The sequence below is a fragment of the Salvia miltiorrhiza genome, chromosome 7 (assembly GCF_028751815.1).
Source record: "Salvia miltiorrhiza cultivar Shanhuang (shh) chromosome 7, IMPLAD_Smil_shh, whole genome shotgun sequence".
NCBI classification, from domain to species: domain Eukaryota; kingdom Viridiplantae; phylum Streptophyta; class Magnoliopsida; order Lamiales; family Lamiaceae; genus Salvia; species Salvia miltiorrhiza.
Window position 1 is genome coordinate 43334962 of NC_080393.1, and position 16008 is coordinate 43350969.

Here is a 16008-nt window from a genome sequence, read left to right on the forward strand (position 1 = left end):
CAACAAGAAGCCAACCCAGCAACCGCGCAACAGGCCAGCAACTACCACTGATATGCCAAGACAGAACATTCATTGAGAAACATTTGAGTGTTCCTTCCTCCCGGGAGGGATATCCTCATCAACCATGTCACCCCATTTTTTATTAGAAACTCTAGACATGATTTGAGAAGCCTTCAAAGAAGAGCTGGAGACCACGAAATTTTGAAGAGTAGCCCCTCGGGCTCGAGCCTCGTTGACCCGTTCAAGGAATTCCGTAGGATAACTAGTCGTGACAAACTCCCTCGACTTTTCTCCCAAGTCCCCCAGTTTTCTAAGCCTATTCTTGATGCTATCCCCACCATTTTTGACAGTCATCGCAGCTGCCCTAGACGCCTGTTCCAGCTTAGACGGACGTCCCCGACCACGTTTGACAGTGGGAACCTGATCCGGCATCTCCGAAATCTGCTCCAAACACTGAGCTTTCTGAGCATTTTCCAAAGTAACATCTTCAGAAGGTTGCAAAGTCTGATCCTGAGATTCGCGACCACAATCCTCATCAGCCAAGCTGTCCGCCCCATCCGAGTCTTCCTCAGTCGCATCCTCCACCAAAACCTGATCATAGACCGAAGTCTCAACAGTTCGCAAGCCAGAAGCCAACAAGTCTGGCCCATAAGTACCTCTGTCCTCACCACCGTCAGAAGCCCCCGGGTTAAAAGTCCGCTGAACAGGCAAAGGACGGCCAGACGTTGGTGAAATCGGCGTTGGATCCGAGATGTCACCTGCTCCATACAACCCCGAATCTGAAGGCTCGAGCCGATGACCAGAAGCCGGAGAAAACCGATTCTGATCAAGCTGTGTCGAAGCGTTCCGACGGTCAGAATGTTGTTGTCGATTCTATTGAACGGGCGACTGTGCTCGGCGGCCAGAAGCCTGCTGCTGAGAATCACCATCCCCAAAATCTGAATCTAAAATCTCGAACCGGTTCCCAGAAGACGGAGAAAACCGGGACTGATCAATTTGTAACGGAGAGCTCCGAGGGTTAGACTGTTGCTGCTGAATTTGCTGAACGTGTGTTTGCAAACTCGAAGCATCCATGTCTCTCAAATATGATTCCCCTTTCGAAATTAACTCCAAGGGTTCCCCAGCCTTATTTTCCAAAGTCGGCTGCCAAACTTGAACCATCTGCTGATTAACAGCCTGCTGTTCCGAACCAACCAAGCTCGCCCCCGCCATTTTCTTGTGCTTCAAGTCTCCGTTATTTGCAGCCTTCTCAACAGGAGCCTTCTTACGGCATTTATCAAGAGAATGACCTGTAATCTTACACCTAGAACAATAGAAAGGCAGGTTTTCATAAGTAAACTCAACATGGAAAGATAACGGACCTCCATCGATTAGAAGAGTAGTCGGGAGAGGTTTGGACATGTCCAGCTCAATCAACAGTCAAGCAAATTGACCAAAATCTCGGCGAACCGAAGCTCCATCGATTTTCAGAGTGTGCCCGACCAACCGACCAATACCAGCCAGGATTTCTGGATTCCAATAATCAATGGGAAGGTAGTGTATCCTAACCCAGACATTCGCTAATGAGGAGTGCTCCTTAAACGGATCAAAGTTCTTCGCCCATTCTCTCAAACGGAGATGACCGCATGATAGCTCCCAAACCAATTTATGTTTTGCTCTCTCTTTATCAACAACATTGTTAAAAGCCAGCGTATAATACCCTTTACCGAGGGGTATAAATTTCCAGTTCGCCTCGATATGCCATAACTTCTGTAACTCCGCCTTGATCGCCAGAGCAGGCAAAGGTCGGACTCCCTTATGGAACAAAAGACGACCCGTAAGAGCAAAAGAGAATTCCGAGCGCACCTCCCTCTCATATAAATCTTGCGGTATCTTAAGGTAGAGGAGATCTCCGTCTTTTGTTGGCCTTAACGCGTGAAAGTGATGAGCAGCAAGATCAGTGCGGCTTTGAGGTCGATTCATCGCTATGTCAGCGTAGGAAGTATGCTGCGTTTTCTCCTTCTCAGCGGCAGCAGCAGGCAAACCCTCAAGGGTAGGGCTTTGAGCATTGACCATGTTAGGGTTTTGGGTAGCCATCGTAGGGTTTGGTAGAGTGGTAAAAGAATGAGGCTGCTTAGATTGTTTGGTGACGATTCGCTCCGCAGGCAACGCACCAGCGGTCCGAACAGCAACACCCGAACTTCGATCCAGAGAAGCGGTCGCGGAGTGCTCTCCTACAACCAAGGAGGAACGAGGAGTATTTGGGAGAAAATTGGTAGAGACGACCGGAAGATTGAGCGCACCTCTGTCGCCCGGTGAACTGAGTCCACCGGCAGCCGTCGGCGGGAACCAACCAACGACCGAGGAGCCAAGAGAATTGTCGCCGCTTGACGCCATCGGACGAACGGAAGATCAGCGGCGTGACGTAAAATGCGGTGGGGCTAGGGTTGAGGTAAAATGCGGTGGGGCTAGGGTTAGGGTTAGGGCTCTCATCTCATTCCCCTCCAAGACCCAGATCCATGCGGTGGGGCTAGGGTTGAGGTAAAATGCGATTGTTGAAACTTTAGACAATTGTTATGATTTTTATTTTAATGCTTAATTAGCTTAGAATTTATTTTTTAAAAAAATAATATGGATCCGGGTCTGGACCCGAGATCCTGTGGATCTCATGGATCTGGGTCTGGATCTCATTTTTTTGGATCCAATTGATCTGGACCGAATATGGATCTAAGTAAAAAAAACATGGATCTGGATCTGGACCAAGTAGGATCCGGTCCAGATCCGGCCCATTGCCATCTCTATCCGACGGTAACTAAAATTAAGCGATAAATTTAAATAAATAAATTAATGAATATAAATAGTAAAAAAAATCAGAATATAAATAAATACAAATATATTTTAATAAAATATAATAATTCACATCAATTACTCAATAAAATCTTGAATTTAAAAATATAGATTTTCAATTTATACAAAGTGTAATGATAACTCTAGTTATTAAATAAATTTAAAAATTATTCGATAATGAAAATTAGCACTATGTATATATTATTCAAAATAATAAATTTTTATACACAAACATAAATAAAAAGTAGTAAATTTTTAATGAAGAGAACGAAAATAAAATATTTTACGTTCTTCATAACTTATTCATTTTTGATGATTTTTATACTATATTAAATTTAATATGTATATTGATTATTTCATGATCAAATTTGATGACGTTTAGAAAATAATTACAATATAAAAAAATAAAAAGAAAAAAATAGTGAAAATTTTGGTGGAAGAAGAGAGAGAAAAAGTGAGGGAAAAAACTCCTTTTATATATTATTATATAGATTTTCGTGCATGTTGATAGCCTTATAACTCTGAGGGTGCGTTCTCTTTGGTTGAAAAATTATCATGAGAAAAGGATGAAAATGAAAAGGTGGGAAAATTTTTATCATTTCCACTCTTGTTATCACATGTTCTCCGCTCAAGCCTTCCTTATCGACGACTTTATCATATACTTCATTTATCCTATACACATGTTCTCTTTGCGGGAAAATGATGGATAAATTGTTAAATGACAATATTACCCTTATTATTGACTTACTTATCAAAAAAAAAAATTCTTTTTAAATTTTTCTCGCCACCTTCACCCACCCTCCCCTACCCCACGCCCCCACCCACCCCCTCCCCACCACCCCCCAACCCCCACCCCCAAAAAAAAATTTTTTTTTTAATTTTTTCTCGCCACCTCCACCCTACCCTCCCCTACCCCACGCCCCCACCCACCCCCCTTCCCCTCCAACCCAAAAAAAAATTAATTTTTCTCGCCACCTCCCCCCACCCTCCCCTACCCCACGCTCCCACCCACCCCCTCCCCACCCATCACCCCCCCCCCCCCAACCCAAAAAAAAAAATAAATATTTCTCGCCACCTCACACCCCAATTTCTAAAGGAATAACTATAACTGAGGTGCAACTAAATCATTGAAATGAACAAGGGAAAAACCTTGTAAAATACGAATAATGGAATGATAAATCGGGCTTCGCCCCTTTGGATGAAGAAAGACAGATATCCAAACGATACTAATCCATCGACAAACATTATAACTTCAGGATCACAAGTTTAGTTTCATGCTTCGGATAACCAACATTCATTAATCGAAATACTTGAGAGTCAAGAGTCTAAGCTCATCAAAAGATATCATTTAGAGTCATAAAATAAAAGTCTTAAGTCAAGGAAACGAAAGACAAATAAAGGCTAGTACTACAGCGGAAGTCAAAACACGGAATTGAACCCTAGCCTCAGCTCTCCCCGTCAACACCAGCCGTCAACCTGAAAAACATTTGAAAATATTTGGGCTAAGTACTAATGTACTTAGTGGGCTGCAACTTTTAAAACATTTCACAATTCGTAAGAGTAGTTTATCCAATCATTCATGACATAACTTAGAAGGTTTTAAAACAAAAAGAACTTCTAAGCATGTTAAAGTATTTCATTTTATTAGCGCGCCATTGTTACACTCTGTTTAGTTACTCGCTGTGATATTGGACCTTTTAGCCACCGACGTATCGCTTTCTCCCATGACACTTGCCCTGAGGACGTAACTCAGACAAGTTGAATTGACCTCGGGACGCTACCCAGGCAGGCCTTACATGATACATGCTCCGGAACACATCCAGCCGAGCACCCTTATAACGTCTCTGACATGAATTAGTGCCCGATGGAGATCAACCCACCGAAACAACTAACAAGTGTACGCAATTCTAAAACAACGTGTTAGGTCATAAGAGAACCTCGATCGATCCATGAATTGCGAGCCTTAAACATAACAGAGCGCACAAAAATATTTATTGGATAAACAGTTTTCAATTCATGAAATATTTAGAGCTTAATAACTCAAGTATACATTTGAAAAATAAGCCCACCTGTATAGGCAATGCCTGTCGTTCAATCTTATCTCTGAATCGGAAAAGCAGTGTTAATCCTCACGATCCACGAAGCCTACAAGAAATCTATACTCTTAATAGGTCTCCTGAATCTAATCTTAAGCCATAGTAAAGTGCTTAACATTCTATAATTCACTTAGCCGGGTTTTCAAAATTTAATGAATAAATAATTGAAAACTAAAATTTTTGAGTTAAGGACGCCAACAATATCCTTACTCGTTTTTCTTTATTAATTGGATAACCAATTAAATCATAAATACTTTTATTGCATGCTGCAAGTGCAATACATGTCATGCTTTAAACATATAATAAGTAATCACTTAAAATATGCACATATTAATAATATAATACTCCCTCCGTCCGCCAAGATTATGTCACAATTACTATATCGGGCGTCCGCCAAGATTATGTCACTTTCCTTTTATGGCAATGGTCCCACCATCCTCTTTAATATTTTATCCTTACTAACACTCGTTATTTACAAAAAAACCACTCAAAATTCAATATCAACCACTCATCTCATAAAGTGGTGGGACCCTTTCTTCACTACATCAAAATCATCACCAATTTTATTAAATCTCGTGCCCAAGCAAATTGCCATAATCTTGGCGGACGGAGGGAGTATTATGCAATTATACCTTGAAATTATTAATTAATCAAACTCAAGTATAAGGTCTAATTAATAAACTAATTGAACAATTAAAATAGTGAAATCCTAACTTGAAAACTAAATAAATACCAGCCCAACTCTTTAACATAAAACAGAGGCCCAAAACATAATTAAAATCGGCCCACTTCCTTAAAAAAAAAGGCAGCCCATCTTTGGGCCCAACCTAATTCCATCTTCATTTTAACACACCCCCACACACACAACACAGACAACACACGCACACACCCACAGCGCAGCAGCTGCGCTGCACAACACTCGCCCTCCCCCTTCTTCCCTTCTCCGGCGACGGTAGGCGTCGCCGGCCACGCAGCCGCCCCTGACTACCCTCTCCCTCTCCTCTGCTCTCCTATCTCCCTCAATCAGACGCCCATCACCTCTCTCTCTCTCTCTTGACGTCGGAAGTCCGCCGCCGCGGAGACTCGCCGGGGAAGCAGCGGCGACAAGCCGCGCCACCCTCGGCTCTCCCTTCACTCTCTCGAATTCCGCCCCCATCACTCGCCCTCTATTTCACCGAACTCAGAACTCCCTCCGACGACTGCACCAAACCAGCCGCCGTCGCCTGAACTCCATCCCTCCTCACTCAAATCGGCCGACAACAGCAGAAGAAGCGAACTGCCGCCGCTCCCTCCACCTCCCTCGTCTCTCTCTCAACCCTTCCCTGTTCACAGATCTGGCGGCCGCAGCAGCGGGAGCTAACCACCGCCGCCCTTCTCACACTCTCTCTCTCTCTCTGCGCACTCTAGTCAACAGTGGCGTGGAACCACCGCCGGCCGCCGCCTGCCCTCTCCCCTGATTTCGACTCACACACAGCAAACACACATACTCAACATCATAAGCTTCTTCACCCTTCTATTTCGATTCTCTTCATTGTAAAAAAAACATTAAAGTTTTGGAATGAAAAAGTTTGCATCTTTACAGCTTTTGAAGTTCAAAACTCCTACAATTGTTGGTTTACTATGGATTGAAAGTATGAATGCAATTTACAGCATTTTAACATTTGTGAAAGAGATAAGTAGCTACTGATTCTTGAAACAACAAGACAGAGTCTCAATGAGTAAGGTGATTAAAGGTATAACCTCGAAGTATGGAGTGCTTGTATGGCTTCGATTGAAGCTTGTTGATGAGAAGAGCTTGCTATTTAGAGTTGTGGATGAGAAGAGCTCGAGAAGAGCTTGCTGTTTTGAAGGTGAAAATCAAGTGGGGGTGGGTTTCTTTTCAAGGAAGAAATAAACAGTGCAAACTACGTGGCTTAGCCCTCTCCACAATCCCCTAATCACCATTAATAAAATATCTAGAGGATTAAGGAATAGATTGGGCTAGATGGGCTTGGAGGTGTGGGTTGGATCTATAAATGAATGGGCTCTCATTTGGTTAATCAAGTATTTTTAACTTAAGGGGGTTCAATATAAAAATTAAAGCCCAACGCACACAAAATAATTAAAGTCCAACATAGACTTTAATTTAAATCTTGTAAAAAACAATATCAGTATTATGTAAAATATTTCACATAAGCACATACTCATATTTAAATTAATATGCAATGCACAAAAATTTAAATAATTTACATATTTATAAGAGTTTTCGCAAATCATTTTTTTGTTGGAATTAAAATAAATCATTCATTTTTTTTTCCGGCGTGAATCATCTTAATCTATTAATCTAAGCTTAAAATAAATTCTAAACTTAATAGAAATGGGCGGCGTATTACACTAGATGCCTTAAACAAGGCTGCATCTGTCAGCACCCCTGCTTTGGGGACCAACCCTGCAGAAGGGATAGTGGTCACCACCTCCGATTCTACCCCAACCGAGGGGAAATCAGGCACGGCTAGCGGATCCAGCACAACTGGAGAGTCGTAGGGATCTCCAACAGTGAGCTCTCCGATACCTGCTTCCCCGATTTCTCAGGTTCGTTTGCCCCTCTCTTCCTTGGGTAGACATATGTCTACTCGAGCTTCTCCTGGTGGAGTTCCTACCATCCCTCTATTCCAATCCTCCAGGGGTTTGAACATCCATTTCTCCCTAAGGGATGAAGACAACGAGCCTGTAACCAAGAAGGTGACTGAGGCTCCCGGGAAAAGACAAGCTGAGGCGACAATTGAGGAATCTCGCCCCTCAAAAAGATCCAAAAAATACCAACTATCAGGTCCCTCCAAGTTTGGCGAGAAGGGTATAAGTGGCCCTCATGATGACAACGAGTTTGGCCCTGTTTTGAGTATGACAGGGCCTGAACTCTACCATTTATTCATGAATTGAGGCCACGCTGCAGATGTGGCAAATATCCAGGCTGACAATGACAACAAAGTCTACGTTGATGCAGTCAGAAATTTCCTCTTTGTAAGGCTGATCTCTCTCCTTGTCCATGATTCTGACTCGAATTTGCCTCTCATTTCTCTATGTTGTTTTTGTTTCAATTGCTTATGTAAATATTCAGGCTGAAGCCCGATTCCGCGACATCGTGCTGCGGTGTCAGCAGGTGAATGAGACTAAGGCCGAGTTGACCCAGGCTAAGGCCCAATTGCAAGAAAGGGAGAGAGGGATGACTCAGGCTACTGAGCGAATAAGTGAACTGGAAATGGAGTTAGAAACTCGCATGACCAACAAGTATAACATGTCTTCCCGGATCACCCTATTAGAAGCTGAGAATGCCAGGCTGAAGGCGGAGAAAGATGAAAACCTGGCTAAACAGGGTTATGAGCATGCTCAACGTTTGCAGGCCTTGATGAAAGAGAATGCTCGTATTGTGAAGCTGGAGAGGATCAGGGGGTACTTGGCTGGAGCGCATGATCAACGTAGGGAGGTCTTCATATCCGCCAGGGCCAACAGTTTTTAAACCAACTAGTGCATGGGGTGGTCTTAACAGGTTCCGTCGGACTCCTCAGTACGTTGAGGATTTTTCAGGAGGGATGCTCTTCTTGCTCGAGGATATTGCCAAGAAGACCTTGAATGTTGTTGAGGCTGCCCGGAGCAGAAGGCCGCTCTAGATATGAACAGCCTGATAGGCTCCCTGGACTTCGAGGGTCTGTATCAAGCGGCAGAGACAGACTCCTTCCTTTCTGAAGAATCGGAAGAATGGGTCCTCTCTATCTTAGACATGGCTATTAAGGCTTTCATCTTGGGGACGACTCCATGCTGCTCCCTGCTAGGCCTATATTTAAGACACCCTGTTTGGATTCCATCCACAAGTCCCTCGTCCAGCCTGCTGATGCCCCTCCTAGCTTCTACGGTAGTTATTTGGCAGCCGTTTGCCACTTCCTGGGTATTTTTCATATTTTGTTTCTTTCTACATTTATTTCCTTGTTTTGATATTCTTGTTTCTATATTAATACTAGGCCTTCCTATTGCTCTCCCTGCTGAAGTTGCCATATCTGATGTTGCTGTTTCCGTCCCTATCACCGGGGTTATAGGCTCTACCGTTACACCAGAGCTCCCCTCTTCTGGTCTTCAGCCTCAACTAGAGAATGATGATTCTGCCCGCGAGGTAGATATCCTTGATTTGAGTGAGGATGTCATTACTTTGACCGGGTCAGTTTTGAAGGATTCCTCTGGTCAAATAACTCTGAGTGAGGTGGCGGACAAGAGCGAGCAAGCCAGCGTGGGTGATGGAGCCGGCTCGTAGTCTTCCAGCCTTGGATTCTCTTGTTAATCAATTGTGAAAGTGTATTATCTTATAAAACTTTTAGTTTTTGCTCATACTAGGCTTCGTGCCTCTAATTTGTACAACTTTTATCGTTTTCTTTTTTATTCTAAATCTTTTGTTTTTACACATCGTTTTGCTCTTCAGTTGGTTTCGGGACATTGATATTTCTGTCAGTTGTGTTTTGATTCTTCATGTGTTGCATACAGGGATAATTCCCTCTGAGTTTCTAATCGGGAATGGCTACCCTGTTTGGTTCAGCCAGGGATGATTCCGTTAAGTTTTCATTCAGCTAGGGATGATTCACTTAATATTCTTTGTTTAGCTAGGGAATGATTCCCTTAAGTTTTTCATTCAGCCAGGGATGATTCCCTTAAGCTTTCATTCAGCCAGGGATGATTCCCTTAAGTTTTTTATTCAGCCAATGATGATTCCCTTAAGTTTTTCATTCAGCCAGGGATGATTCCCTTAAGTCTTTCATTCAGCCAAGGATGATTCCTTTAATGTTCTTTTCGTTCAGCCTAGGTTAATGGTATCATTTCCACTCCCCCATTTTTCTTAGCGACATACGCGTGGTTCCGCAAGCATGTTACTGTGAAGGATTCGATCTTTCGTTCATAAACCAGAGTATTTGATGAGAAGAATACGTCGGCCTAGACCTCATTAAAATCTAGTGGGAAAAAGAATGTCTTGTCTAAATACAAACTTGCTTTAAAAAAAAATGAAAACTATAAAATGATTCAGGCCTGCGAGTATCCAACCTTTAGGGACCCTGATGAGTCCCTGCTCATCATGCAAAGAACTTTTTGAGTATGTTGACATTCCATGGACTTGGTATAATTAAACATGTTTCATCTGCGAGCCTGTATGCTCCTCCCTTCAACACTTCTGTCACAATGTAAGGCCCCTTCCAGTTAGGTTCGAACTTTCCAATAGGCTTTAATGCGTCTGTTCTTTTTAGCACCAGGTCACCCTTCTCGAACTTGCTTAAGTTCACACGTTTGTCATATCCTGCCTTGATGATGCTCTTGTATTTAACAGCTTTGATCCGGGCTAACTCTCATTCTAAGTCTATCATATCCAGCTCTGTCTTTCTCATTTCTTCGTTCTGCTCTTCCGAGTATGTTTGTATTCAGTGGGAGATCAGTCTAGCCTCCGCAGGGATGACTGCATTGGAGCCATATACTAGCGTAAACGAGGTCTGCCTTGTGGCAGTTTTCGAGCTTGTCCTGTGTGTCCACAAGATTGTATCTAACTCTTCAGCCCATTTTCCTCTACATTTTTTCAGCCTTTTCTTGATTCCATCGCAAATCGTTCGATTTGTCAATTCCAATTGCCCGTTAGCCTGCGGATAAGCTACTGACACAAAGCGTTGCTCTATGTCCATACGATGGCAAAAATCTTGCATCCTTGCGCTGGTGAATTACATTTCATTATCAGATATCAGCACCCTGGGCACTCTGAACCTGCAGCATAGGTTTCTCCAAATAAATCTTTCCACTGTTACATCATCAATCCTGCTGACAGCCTCCGCTTCAACCCACTTCGAGAAATAGTCGACTGCCACTATTAAATACTCTCTCCGTCCGCCAAAATTATGTAAAATTGCTTGGGCACGGGATTTAATAAAATTAGTGATGATTTTGATGTAGTGGAGAAAGGGTCCCACCACTTTATGAGATGTGTGGTTGAGATTGAGTTTTGAGTGGGTTTTTTGTAAATAAAGAGTGTTAGTAAGGATAAAATATTAAAGAAGATGGTGGGACCATTGCCATAAAAGGAAAGTGACATAATCTTGGCGGACGCCAAATATAGTAATTTTTACATAATTTTGGCGGACGGAGGGAGTAGCATTTTCCTCTCGGGGCTGCTGGTAGCTTGCCTACTATGTCAATCCCCCATTTGTCGAAGGGATAAGCAGCCTGCATGACTCCCATCTCCTCGCCCGGGATGTTTATCCTGGGTGCATGCTTTTGACAACTTACACATTTTCTCACGAATTCACGGGCTTCCTTTCCCATTTGTGGCCAATAGAAACCGACTCGAATGACTTTTCTCGTCAAATCCTTGTATTCGCCGTGGTTGCCGCAACAGCCCTGATGCACATCCGCCAATGCGTATTCTGCCTTCTCGGGCCCCAAACATTTGAGATAGGGGCTGTTAAACTATCTTTTCAACAAATGACCATCAATCAAACAGTATTTGCCATAGGGATTCCGTAGGGTTGAATTCGGGCTGGGATGTTGTCCTGTCTTGAGAAAGTGTATTATGGGGGCCCTCTAGTCGGATTTTTCGATTACTATCATCACCACATCCCCTTTCATTCCTATTGTTTCCTATAACAAGGTTATTTTTCCATTTCACGATCTTTCTGCAGCTCCAGCTATTCGTGCCAGGGTGTCAGCCCTGTCATTATCTTCCCTGGGGATTTGTTTGATTGTTAGTTCTTCGAACCGTGTTGCCCTATCCTTGAGCTCCTCCACATAGGCTTTCATCCTTTCTTCATTTACATCATATGTCTCTGCATATTGTTGTGCCACCAATTGGGAATCTATTTTCACGTGCATCTTAGTGGCTCATGCTTGCATTGCGATTTTTACCGCCTTTATGATAGCTTCGTACTCAGCTTAATTATTGGACAGGGTCCTTCCTTTGCATTTTATTCCTATTTGGATGGTGTCTCCCTGGGGTGACGTCATGTGTATTCCAAGTCCCGATCCCCCTTTTGTCACTGAACCGTCAACATAAGCCAACCAAGGCTATTCAGGTTGTTCCTGAGTAGTTTCTTGTATAAAGTCAGCCAAGGCCTGCGACTTGATGGCATTCCGTGGTTCGAATTCAACATCATATTCTCCAAGTTCTACAGCCCACTTGACCATCCTTCCTGATAGATCAAGTCTGCCTAGAATCTGTTGAAAGGGCAGGGACGTTCGGACTACTACTTTATGTGATAGGAAATAAGGTCTTAGCTTTCACGCTGTGACCATGATGGCCAACGTGAATTTCGCCACCATCGTATAGTTCAACTCCGAGCCTTGCATAACTCTGCTGATGAAATAGATTGGCTTTTGTTGCTTGTCTTCCTCTCTGACCAGGACCGAACTCAAGGAATCTTCTCCCATAGCGAAGTATAGATATCGGGTTTCTCCCGGGATAGGCTTCGTAAACACTGGGTCGCCAGGTAATCTTTTAATTTCTAAAAAGCTTGCTGGCATTCTTCGTCCCATGCGAACTGTTTTCCCTTCCTTACGATTTTAAAGAAGGGGAGGCTTCGATCGGCGGAGCGAGAAATAAAACTGCTCAGGGCTGTTATCCTTCCATTGAGTATTTGTATTTCGTTGATATTCTTTGGGGGTGACATATCTAGTATGGCCTTAACTTTATCCTCGTTCACCTCTATTTCCCGGGGTGTCACCCGGTACCCCGGAAACTTTCCTGTCTTGACTCCAAAGGCACACTTGGCAGGGTTAAGCATGAGACGGTTCTTCTTGATAACAGAAAAAACTTCCTCTAGGTACTGAGGGTGTGATGTTGCTTTTTGGCTTTTGACTAACACGTCGTCCACGTACACAGCCATGTTTCTCCCTATCTGATTCCAAAAGATTTTATCCGCCATTCTTTGGTATGTAGCTTCTGTGTTCTTAAGTCCGAAAGGCCTGTTTGCGAACCCAAAGATCCTTTCACATACTGCAAAAGCAGTCTTGTTGATTGACTCAACTCAAAACACCTATTGAATTGACTCGCAATCGTACGAGGTCAATTGCAGTGGAATAAGCTAACCCAAGTCATCTCTCAAGGAAGGTTAAACAGGGTGTTCTCTCGTGTTGCACACAGATAACAGAAAATAAACCTAAACACTCTAATCAAGATTTTAGGGGCTGACACTCTCTATCTCATTTATCTAGCGCGTAATTAAAATAAAGCATGTAAATTATCTAGGCAAGAAATAAAGCAAGTAAAATTATCTAGACAAGAACTAAGATAATACGGAGGAATAAAAAGCATGGAAATCTACGCTAAGGTTCTTGAGGAAAAGCAGTAATTCATTAAAATAATCGCACAATATAAATAACAATTATCTAGACAGAGAACAGAATTATATATTAAGCAGAATAAATCTAAAGAGCATACGGAAAGAAATAACAGCTACTGTATTGAAATCATAAATCCAGAGTTTATCTAAGCAATAAATAGAAACTTACAGTAATTGATGATAATTGGAAAAGAATCTCTAAGTACTTAATTACTCTAGGAGTAGAAATTAAGAATGAAAGCAGTATACCCTAACTAAGAAACTAGTGTCTGGAATGATAGCTAGAACTGCGCCTGGAAAAAGTGTAAGTATGAAAGTTGCCCTAGGAAAAAGAGGAGTCAGCTTTTTTATACTCCGAAATTGTGAAATACGCCTTTAACATTTTTTTCTGGACCGGGACACATGGCCCATTCTAATTGGAGCAAAAGAAGGGTGCGATGAGAGATCGGGCGCTGGCTCGAACGCCTCGGCCGCTGGAATGCACGAGGCACTCGCTCGCTTGGGCAAACAGCTCGGGCGAGGGGAGGCGCTGCTCGGGTGCTGGCGCTAGAATGCACGAGGCACTTGCCCGTTTAGGCAAACAGCTCAGCCGATGGGCGAAAGGGAGCGCCAAGGCACTCGCCCGCTTGGGCAAACAGCTCGGCCGAGGGGTGCTGCTAGCTACTCGGACGAGGGGGATGAAGGGCGCGGAGGAGCCCTCGGGCACTGGCCTTGAAGCTCGGGCACGGGGAGAAGCTACTCGGGCGAGGGAGAAGGTCCAGCGGCGAGGGGAAAGGTGCTCGGGCGAGGAAAATCGCGCCCCTCGGTCACGGGAAAAGCCCAGCGCCCGCGGGGTCCCTCACGGGCGGACTGCACTACGCGATGTTTTTGTTTCGGTCCGTTCTCCCTCGTTACAAGTTGGAATTTGGATCCGTTTTCGCCTACGGACTCCTATTGAAACGAGCTACAATTCTTATGAAGACTAACCAGCCAAATCCGAACTCCATATTTTTCCACTAATTAATCAATTAGAGCCAATCCTGAGACAACAAAATAAGCACATAAACTCAAATCAATCAATTATTGAGTGAACGAGACCAAGAATATAAACTCATAACACACCTAATCACCCATATAAACATCAAAAATAGGACTAAAGATTTTATCCACCATTCTTTGGTATGTAGCTCCTACGTTCTTAAGTCCGAAAGGCATGCTCGCGAACCCAAAGATCCCTTCACATACTACAAAAGCAGTCTTGTTGATGTCGTCAGGGTGAATTTTGATCTGGTAATAACCCTAGTATGTGTCCATCATGGACAACAGCTCACATCTTGCGGTTGTATCCACCAGTTGATCAATGCGGGGAAGAGGGTAGTGGTCTTTTGGGCATGCAGCGTTGAGATCCCTGAAATCGATGCACATTCTCCATGTTTTCTCCTTTTTAGCTACCATCACAGCATTAAAAATCCACGACGGGTACTGTACCTCCACTATATGCCCTGCTTTTAGTAAAGCTTGAACTTGCTCTCTTATTGTAGCCTCATTTTCGGCCCCGAATGACCAAAGTTTTTGTTTAACAGGCTTGATTTTGGGATCCACATTGAGCTTGTGCTCTGCCAATCCTCGATCGATGCCTTTAAGGTCCGCCGTGCTAAATGCGAACACATCCGCATTCCTTCTTAAACATTTTATAATTTCCTCCTAAACCTCAGGAAGCATGTCTGTTCTGATCTTGGTAGTGAACCTTATCTTGCCCAGTATGAGTTCGATACTCATGCAATGTCCTCTAGGCATAATCAACGGTTGATCTCAAAGAGTCTTTAAACAGGTGTATGGAGGGGAATACACCTGAAGGGTAATTCTTTTCGAAAAGTTGATTTAAGAAAAAATATGTGAACTATTAGTATTCTAAAGAAAAAGGTTAGTGACTGATACTGAAGAAACGATCAGTGGGTGACAAGTTATTAGAGTCAGTCAGATAACTTAAGTCTAGAAAAGGTTTCAGTCAATTTGAACGAAAACAGAGAAGTGTTATATACCTTACTGATTATCCGAAGATTTATCAGTTAGATTGATAACACAAGCAGCGGAAAATAAACTTTGTTCAGTTAGCCTTTAAAAGGAGTGACACAAATAAAATTCTTGGTTACACTTTTCAGTTAGTCAGTTTCAGTAGATAGAAGTAACAATACAGAAAATAGAATAGCTGAAAGCAGTAAAAGACACAAGTTACGTGGTTCGGAAACAAAGTTCCTACGCCATGGTTAGATGATCAGTCTGACAATCACTCTGGGCTAATGCTTGAGGTGCACAGCAAACCTACCAACACCACTCTTGGTTGGATTTTACACTTAGCGCGACCTGACACTCTCGTGTTCACACAGTGAAACACTAAGGTCTTTGGAGTCAGAACCTTTAATCTGAACTCCCTCTTGGCTTTTTGGGTGCCAAGGTAATCGAATCTGTTTAGTTTTAGACCGGTACTAAACAACAACCACTCCAACTCTCTTTTCACTCGGTTGAAAAAGGATTTGGATTCTTCCAACTTAGATTATTGAGATCAGGTTCTCAAGTAATCAGAATCTTAGGCTTTGGGTATAGAAGGATTTACCTAAGAACTAAGAGAATATGTGTAATCAGTGATCTGATTTGAGCTTTCATGATTCTCTTCTCCGATTCAAACTTCTGATAGCAGTTGAAGGCTGAGTTGCAATTTTGGCAGAGTTTCAGCTTGTGTATTTGAATCGGTGAAGATTGCAGTGGTTCCTCGA